Raw genomic sequence first — 8,698 nt, 5'->3', positions numbered from 1 at the left:
ATCAGCAACAGGAAGGGCGGGCGGGTGAACGGATGCGACCGCCTTATCTTTTCCCAGCACAGAAAGGGCTTGGTATAGACTTCCCCATCTGCTGGGACTCAACGTTCCCTCCCCGTTCTGAAGACAAGGAACCCGGAGGCTGAGTCAGAGAGACGCCCCGCCCACAAGTCGGGAGCCTACGGCTTTGCGGTGCTTGTTTCTGCTGCTACAGTCTGAAACTGATAAAGCATGTTTACATTCGGTGCGCTCGATTTCGAAATATTAAGCGCCAGCCGGGGCTTTGGGTCTGCCCCTGAACATCAGTCTCTGTACTCTGCCCTTGAAGATCTGATGTTTAATAATCCCACTTGAGCCAGAGGGGACACAGATTTCCAGCGAAAAAGCACTCGATACATGCTCAGAGGAGCTAGGTTTCATAATATTAATTTTCTTATATGTCAAGGCTGTTCCTGTTTGAAAAGAGGTGCTCTGATTTTCCTGAGATCTCCTTCTTTACAAGCCTTGGCTTCATATGGGTACCAGGAGGCCTCAGGCAACACATTCCCAGAACTGAGGTAAAGGACAAGCTGTTCTCCCGCGGCTCATTCCATATTCAGATACTCACTGGGCTGACAGCTGAATTTTGCATCCTTCACTGCACTTGAGGGCAGCAGACTAGCTTAGGGGGTGAGCCCTGCTCCCCAACATCCCTCACCTGAGGCAGTCATCTCACTGTGCCTAATGGTATCCCCTGGGAGAAACCTTAAGCCCAGCAGCTTGAGTTGAAACTGCTTTCGCCCTGACCTAACATCCACTGAGCAGAGTATATATCCTCTTTCTATTACCTACCTGAGCCCCTATCCAATGCCTTCATGATGTTTCTATAGGGGCATGGGAAGCTCCTCTAGATCAGCTGTCCATGCAGCTAAGTCACATGATAACCCTGTAAATCAGCTACAGATGGCTGTATCACAAAATTCCAGGGCTAAGGCCAGGGAGGCACTTGAGTCAAATTCATCCCTTCTTCACTCAGTGGTTACCTGTTGTGATGGCCTTTATTTTTCGAAGGCAACAAAGGGCATGATTTGGCTGAAACCCCAGGGAGGGCATGGAAATCTGGGAAGTGGGTTTTGGGGATTTCATTATGGTCCCCCCTATCTTTCCCCCAAATTCAGACATTGTTGACACCATCACTTACCACAGATCACGGATAGCTAACCTGTGGCCCTTCAAATGTTGTTGGACTCTAGGTCCCATCATTCCTGACTATTGGCCACACTGGCTGGCGCTGATGAGAGTCAGGGTCCAACGTTATCTGGAGGGCCACAGGTTCTCCATTCCTGGCATAGATCAAACCTGCATAGTTTTGACTTAGGAGACTAGTAGTTGTAACCATTCACTTGTGCAGCTGAACTCAAAATAATAACCCAACTGAAACATATACAGTAATGGTTTGACTCTCTATTTGCTACACTGTTGCTTTGTAAAGTGTTGAGGTCAACCTTGCAGGCCATTGCCTAAGACTGGAGGAGATTGCACCTTTTCAGGCACTCAGACATGAGACTTTTCATTTTCCATCATCGCAAAGAGAGCAAGCACTTAGCTGCAGGCACCTAACAACTCTCAGCACCCTTCACAAACTACACTTCCCAAGATTCTTTGGGGGAAGCCATAACTGTTTAAAGTGGAATAATAGTGGAATAAATGTATGGTGTGAATGTGGCCTCAAGTGTCATCCCACACTTTCCAGTGGATTTTCCCATCACCTTCCTTATAGCAAGAAGTTGGATCTTGTTGGGAAGCAGGTTTGTTGTATGCTATAATTGTGAGGCTTGAATTTGTGATTGAATCCCACCTGAAAATAGTAAGTCTTGAAGCACCCTAAGAACTTGGGGTGGAAAGTACGGTAGGAGGCATTTTCCCTCAGGTCTGTGAATACCACAGCTTTCTAAAGTACACTAAAGCAGGTGTAGCCAACATGGTGCCCTCAAGATACCTTGAACTACAACATCCATCAGCCCAAATCAGTATGGCCAATGATAAGAGATGCCCACAACATCTGGAGGGCACCACGCTGCCAACTCCTGCCTACAGCAAACTAATGGTTTGGAGGATCTACTTTGCTTTTTACTAGAACCACAAAGTTCACCCACAAGTCAGGCTCCCTCCCCATCACCACCACAAATGAACAATAGGACAGCTCTGTTAAACATCCTTTTTAAAATAAGAGGTCTTGACACTTTGAATGGCAGAGTTTTTAATTTAAGGTTGATCCATCCTCCCCCCTTATTTCCATTTTACAACTTCCAAGTAAAAATCCCTTTCATGTAATTCATTCCAAAAAATCTCTGTTCTCCGGATGCTTGGTATTTCCATACATCCTTCAAATCCATGTCCTCTCCAAAATAGTCATAATTGTTTGCAACCAGGCAGCCAGGTGGCCTGATTTGTTCTGCCCTGAGAATGCTCACACAAAGCCGGGAGCTAGTTAAAGCCACCACAGAGTTCTTGGTTGGGAGCAGTGTGCAGTGATGATGATCTCCCAGGATGGGAAGTGATGGCAGGGGGAGCAACTTCAATGAGAAAAGGATGAGCTTCCTTCTTTGATCTCTTGCCAGAGTTGTAAACCAGCTGGGACTGCCTTGTCAGCTTCCTTCTTTCCTCCTCTTACACTGCCATTTTTGGTGGCTCTGTTCAGTCTCATATGCATTTTGTCAAAGGGTAGCAATAATAAGCGAAGGAGCCCCAGGACTGAACTGCATGTAACGGCCTCAGCAGACCTGTGCCTTTTATTGTGGGTCTGCCTCACCTACATTCAAAGAGGAGGAGATGCCATTTAAAGAACAGAAGGGATACATAAGAGTTCTTGGATTACAGGGGAACCAGAGATGGCATATTTTGGGGCAGACATTTAGGGCCCTGTTCAGCAAAATGGTTGCCAGTTCGTTTCAGGGCACAATTCAAGATACTCACACTAGTGTTTAAAGCCTTAAACTTAGGTCCCAAATATCCGAAAGACTACCTCCTTCCCTACATGTTCTCCCAAAGACCAGCAGACTACTCTTGGTAGTTCCACCACCCTCAGAAGCTGGGGGGAGGGGCTGGGAGGGGGCATTCTCTGTGGCAGTAGCCCCTAAGTTGTGAAACTCCTTCCCCACTGAGATGCATCTGGCACCTTAATTGTACAGTTTTTGTCAAATGCTGAACATACACCTTTATCCTGGCCTTTGACACTTGTTGAGATGCACATTGTTAGGACCCACCCTACTCTTGTGATTGTAATTTGTTTTTAATGTTGTGTTTTAAATTGTTCTGACATACCCTGGTACCTTAGCACCCTAAGGGTGGCAAATAAATAAATAAATAAATAAAAATAGCCACCAAATGCAGCAGGCACCTGGTTGGCCACTGTGAGAACAGGATGCTGGACTAGATGGGCCACTGGCCTGATCCAGCAGGCTCTTCTTATGTTCTTATGTTCTTAGGGCTGGCTTAACATACTGTGAAGTAATACTACATGACCATTTAAAGAGAGGCCCCCTGTAAGGCCATTAAAATAGGGGTAATCAACATTGTCCCCAAAGTGTGCTCACAAGTACCTCCTGTGGCACCCACAAAAGGTCTCAGGAAATATCCCCTCAAAAATCCACAATGCACAGGAGATTGTTTGCTCTTCCTGTTCAGTTCCTGTTTGCACTGGCTCAGCTTCTCCTACACTGAACATGCTCCCTTAAACATGCCCAAACTGGACACCCACCTTCTCATCCATTCTGAAGAGACAAGAGATGCAACGAGCTTCCATCTCTAAGCAAGCATGCCTTTTTCCCACTGATGTGACAGCTGAAGGGGGGACATGCCCCACAATTTTGTGGCCCTGTCTCTTTTTCTGTTTGTTTAGATGTGGTATCCATTTTGTTTTATGCCACAGACTCTATGACAGCCATTTTGAGTTATCCCACACCCCCACAGCAACCATTTTGTGACTGGTGCCCACGGCACTTTCCTAACATTGTACGTGTTCCTTCCCACTGCCTCCCCCCAAAAGGTTGGATATCTTTTGTGATGCCCCTTGAGGTAGTTTTTAAAAGCTACAAGACAGCCATGACTGGATAAAATTGTGAGAATGGTACTTGTAGATTTATTATGTCTCCTCATCTTCCTATCATAATTTGAGCACCAGACACATAGGTGAGAGGCTATGAAGAAATTCATTTATTCCAGTGGAGGCTGGTCTATTAGGGCAAGTGAGGCAGTGCCCCACTAATCTCAGTCTATCCTTAGCCAGCTCCTACCTGTCTGGCTTCTTACTTACATCCAGTCTAGGAGGTGGCATTGACTGTCAGCTTCCTCCTTGTTAGTCTCAGTGTTGCTCCTTGTAGAACTCAGCAGGGAGGAGGATGGATACAAAACTAGAATTAGTTGGCTCAGCCTGTCATTGGCTTTGGCTCCACCTACTGGTCCCCTCCCTGCCTCTCGCCCAACTTATTCCCAATGAACACCAGCCACCCATGATTTATTCTCAAAGTTCCAGGGTTGCAGTTATCCAGGGTCCCAGAGGGTCTTAGACCCCTTACTTTTTTGGGAGCAGGGTCCCTATGTCTCCAGCATTCTACAAGCAATCAGCATGAAAGGAGAGTGCTAACCACTGAGAAAAGTCTCAATGAGTGTCAGCTGCAAAAGCCAAATTGTGGAGAGTGAAAATGGAAATGGACTGCCTTCAAGTCGATCCCAACTTATGGCTATCCTATGAATAGGGTTTTCGTGGTAAGCGGTATTCAGAGGGGTTAACCATTGCCTCCCTCTGAGGCTAGTCCTCCCCAGCTGGCTAGAGCCTGCTCAGCTTGTCACAGCTGCACAAGCCAGCCCCTTCCTTGTCCACAACTGTCAGCTGGGGGGCAACTGGGCTCCTCGGGACTATGCAGTGTGTCCACGGCTGCACAGGTGGCAGGGCATGCAACCCCTGGCCCTTGACACCCAGGAGACAAGAGCGGGGATTTGAACTCACAGACTCTGGACTCCCAGCCAGGCTCTCCTCCCCACTGTGCTGTACCACCTGAGAGTTCTGTAACTGCAGAAGAAGAGACAGTGAATCCTGATGATAGCATCCCATCTACACAATCAAGCAATTTTGTAGCAGCAGGAGAAAAATGTGTAGACACTGAATTTAGTAATTCAAGCAATATCTCTGACAGTGACAATCAAATAGTGACAGTGATAGAGAAGCAGAAAGCAGTATTCAAACCTGGCCAGATTTTTCTATAATCTAACATGTTGTATAATCTTAGAAGGGGGCTGTGAGGGGACAGGGCTGTGACTATCATGAAGGGACCATGCACTTCCGAATTTGCCACTACATTATTGTACCTCACCCTCAGCTGATTTTTTGATGATGTGGTAGAGAACCAGCAGGGTGTGGGAAGGATTCAGCACCTCTGACTTACATGCCTTTCCCCCACATTTTCAGTTCCACACATACCTTCACCTTGTGCTTTAGAGCAGACAATGGAACAGACCCGTATTGACTTGTAAGCTGCTTTGAAGTCAATCTTGGCTGGAAAACAGGAAATGAAATAATTGTTTTTTAAAGGCATGGATCTGCCACATGTAGATGGAAGCAGCAGTAGCAGCTGACTCTACCAAGCGATAGCTTAAGAAATGTTGTATCCCTAGGGGTGGAGAACCTGTGCCACTTTGGATATTGTTGGACTCCAGCTCCCATCAGTCCCTGTCAACATGGCCAATGACCAGGGATGATGGGAGTTGTAGTCCAACAACATCTGGAGGGCCCCCTTTGGGGAGAGTGTCTTATAAATGTCGTCAAATTAGGGTGACTGCCTTTTACATGTTGGTTGCCAGGAGCATCCTAATTTGTACTACAGGCAAGGATGTGTGTGGTCATTTCAAATCAGTACATGAACTTCTGCCTTCCTCAGCTCAGCAACTCTGGACTATGTGCAACTTTTGACTTCACATATTCTCTATTGCAATTTCCCTTTTCCTTTTATTACTCCTCACTCTGACCCTCCCCTATTCTACTCTTTCCTCTTGATCACTTTCTCCCCCAGTTCTTTTTTGACATATGCCCCACACTTACCTTCTCAGCCCCCTGCTTTTAATACCCCTCCTACCACAGACCATTCTGCCTTCCCTTCCCCATTCTAGGATCAGGGCACCTCAGCCAATAGCAGCTAAAAACATCCTGATTGCTTTAATGCCACTTCTATGACATAAGAGCAGCTCAGTCAGTCTCACAGTGCTTTACAATATAGGTATGCAAACACATTACACACTTGTCTGTGGAAGTCGCTGATTCATAGGGTCGCCGTAAGTCGTAATCGACTTGAAGGCATATAACAACAACAAAATTCAGCACCTAAAACTTCTGTGTGTTCAGTGGGGGTTATGTTCTATATATGCTCAGTTGTGGTGTTTAAAAACAATGGGCACTTTTTTTTAACTATACTTTTTTTTAGTTGCCCCACTAACTGTACACTAGATAATCTACTCACATTAAGGATTGCTCAAAATTATTCTAGTTAACTGAATTTTGGTCTCTTAAGTCAGCCACTATTACTAGATGAATTTGATAGAATCAGTTTTCTACTTTTCTGAGAGACAGGAAAAATGCCAGAGCTAGGGCAGACATAATGAGAACAAATTTGCCATGCACAGCTTGCTTTTTTACATTTGCAAAAAGGAAATTCAATTAACTGAGGGTGTTGCCATTAAATGCATCATTTAAATACCCAGCCACACCCTGAAACCAACCAAATGGGTCAGCTGAGCCTACAATTATATTCATCCAATGGAAGGAAGCAGCAATCTTTAGCAGCTAGCAACCTAGGTAGGGTTACAAAAGATTTGTCTCTGACACTGACATACTGGATGGCCGAAGGCCTATCTCTTCTTTTACTTACATTTTGCATTGCTTCTTTGTTGTTGCCAGTTTCAGCTCTGCTTGGTCTTGAGCCACAACTTATGCCATGTGGCTACTTGGTGAAACCATAAAATGAATAGGCTGCAAATCATAAAACTTAATCCAAAACTGCTCCACTGAAGATTGATTAATCTCAGCACCCCTAGGCGTGAGCTATTTTGCTGCCACTTCAAGTGAAGACAGAGATCATAGGCTAGCCCCCTGTAGTGTTTGGGGTTTTGGTAAGGCTAATGCTCCCTTGCAGAACAGACTGAGAGGAAAAGAACTGCAGCTAAGAAGTGTCATTCAGCCACATTTATAGCCTACTTTTCATCCAGAAGTCCCAGGGCAGAAATACATAAAATCAAAACAAAACATTAATAATATTAAAACAGGTATAGCAAACATTAATTCCATACAAATTAAAACAGCAGCAGGAATTTTAAAAAATCCACAGTTGAATATACCTTACTTCCCCAAAGGCCTGGGCAAGTGATGCATCTTTGCCTTTTTGTCATTTGCCATTGTTTTTACCATTGCTTTTGTTGTTGTCCTTATTTTGTTAAGTGTCTTCTGTCAATCTGTGAAAGGCAGGACACAAATTTCTAAAACGAATAATAACAACTTGGATCCTGAGATAAGTTATCTTAGGACAAACAATCAAAGTGACTTATGATACCTTAAGGACTAAGGCTGCAATCCAATGCATGTCTACTCAGAAGTAAGCTTCATTGGGTTCAATGGGACTTGCTCCCAGGTAAGTGTGAAGTGGATTGCAGCCCAACATGTTTGTTTATTACATAATTTTTTGGGGACTCAAGCCCAGGTATATAAAGGAGAGGTACATAAAGCAGGCATATAAAGAAGAAAATTGAAAGGGTGGAGTTGAATGGCAGTGAGATGCAAAAATTACAGTCAGTGATAATTAGAGTGTAAATATATGTTAAATAGGCCCACATTTAATCTTTTACAGTGGAAATAAGGGTTGATTGCTGAGCTGATTGTATCAGCACCTGGAATGGGGCATTTAATTCCTCAATGAATTGCTGTTCAGCTGTTGCATTCTTCCTTTGGAGTACCTTTGTTTCAGAATATTTTAAGAAGTTCACAGAAGGAGAGTTTCCTATCTCTTCCTTTCCTCCACAGCCACCTGAACCTCCAAAAGTCTCTCTGGATCAGGGGTTCTTAACCTGTGGTCCATGAACTCCTGGGCTTCAGGAGCAAAACAAAACAAAAAAAACCCACAATAATTTCCGACGCCATAAAATAGATTGTATTTATTTACAGTCTAGGGGAGTGCACAGCTTTCATCACATCCTCAAAGGGGTCCATGTCCCATAAAAGATTAAGAGCCATTGCTCCAGAGGGCCAGGGACCACTCTAGAACAATGTGGGTTGGTGAGGCTGACTGCATGGAGGATAAGGGAACTGAAAAGTTCAGCTCCCTTGAGATAACTTATATTTGGAGCTAAGCTTGTTTTTTTAGCAAAGAAAACCCAACAAACCCTCTTCCAGCAGCACCCCCCACCCTATTCTCCTGCATTATTCAGGAGAGCCCCACACCTGCCAGGGAGGTTTTTCAGAGGCATAGGGGGCTGCAGAGGAAAAGGAGGGATCAGTAAACTTTCCATTTGTGAATTCCCTCAAGTTAACATCTCAAGATCCAACTCAGTGTTTCCAAATACTCATAATGTGGTTTGGTATTATTTAGGGCTGCAGCATGTAATGCAGGGATGGGGAGCTTGCAGCCCTCCAGATGATGCTGAATTCCAACTTCCATCATCCCAGACCCTTGGCAGTGCC

At 44.9% G+C, this 8,698-nt stretch overlaps 1 long non-coding RNA gene across 4 annotated transcripts; it reads right to left on the bottom strand.

The window, feature by feature from the left end:
• Positions 1-2,230: 2,230 nt before the first annotated feature.
• On the bottom strand, positions 2,231-7,534 carry LOC133379543 (uncharacterized). 4 transcript variants are annotated; one of them, XR_009761199.1, is made up of 5 exons: positions 7,363-7,534; positions 5,456-5,530; positions 4,985-5,047; positions 4,292-4,388; positions 2,231-2,788 (listed from the first exon to the last, which is right to left on the bottom strand). It is a non-coding gene; the product is annotated as an uncharacterized LOC133379543 (long non-coding RNA). The 4 variants fall into 4 exon arrangements; XR_009761196.1 differs by lacking the exon at positions 7,363-7,534 and adding an exon at positions 6,897-7,287; XR_009761197.1 differs by lacking the exon at positions 7,363-7,534 and adding an exon at positions 6,897-7,282 and having other exon boundaries at positions 4,292-4,360.
• Between the last annotated feature and the right edge of the window lie 1,164 nt (positions 7,535-8,698).

The sequence above is a fragment of the Rhineura floridana genome, chromosome 3 (assembly GCF_030035675.1).
Source record: "Rhineura floridana isolate rRhiFlo1 chromosome 3, rRhiFlo1.hap2, whole genome shotgun sequence".
Classification (NCBI taxonomy): domain Eukaryota; kingdom Metazoa; phylum Chordata; class Lepidosauria; order Squamata; family Rhineuridae; genus Rhineura; species Rhineura floridana.
Note: the sequence above shows the minus strand (reverse complement) of the source record. Positions and strands in the feature narration are given on the sequence as shown.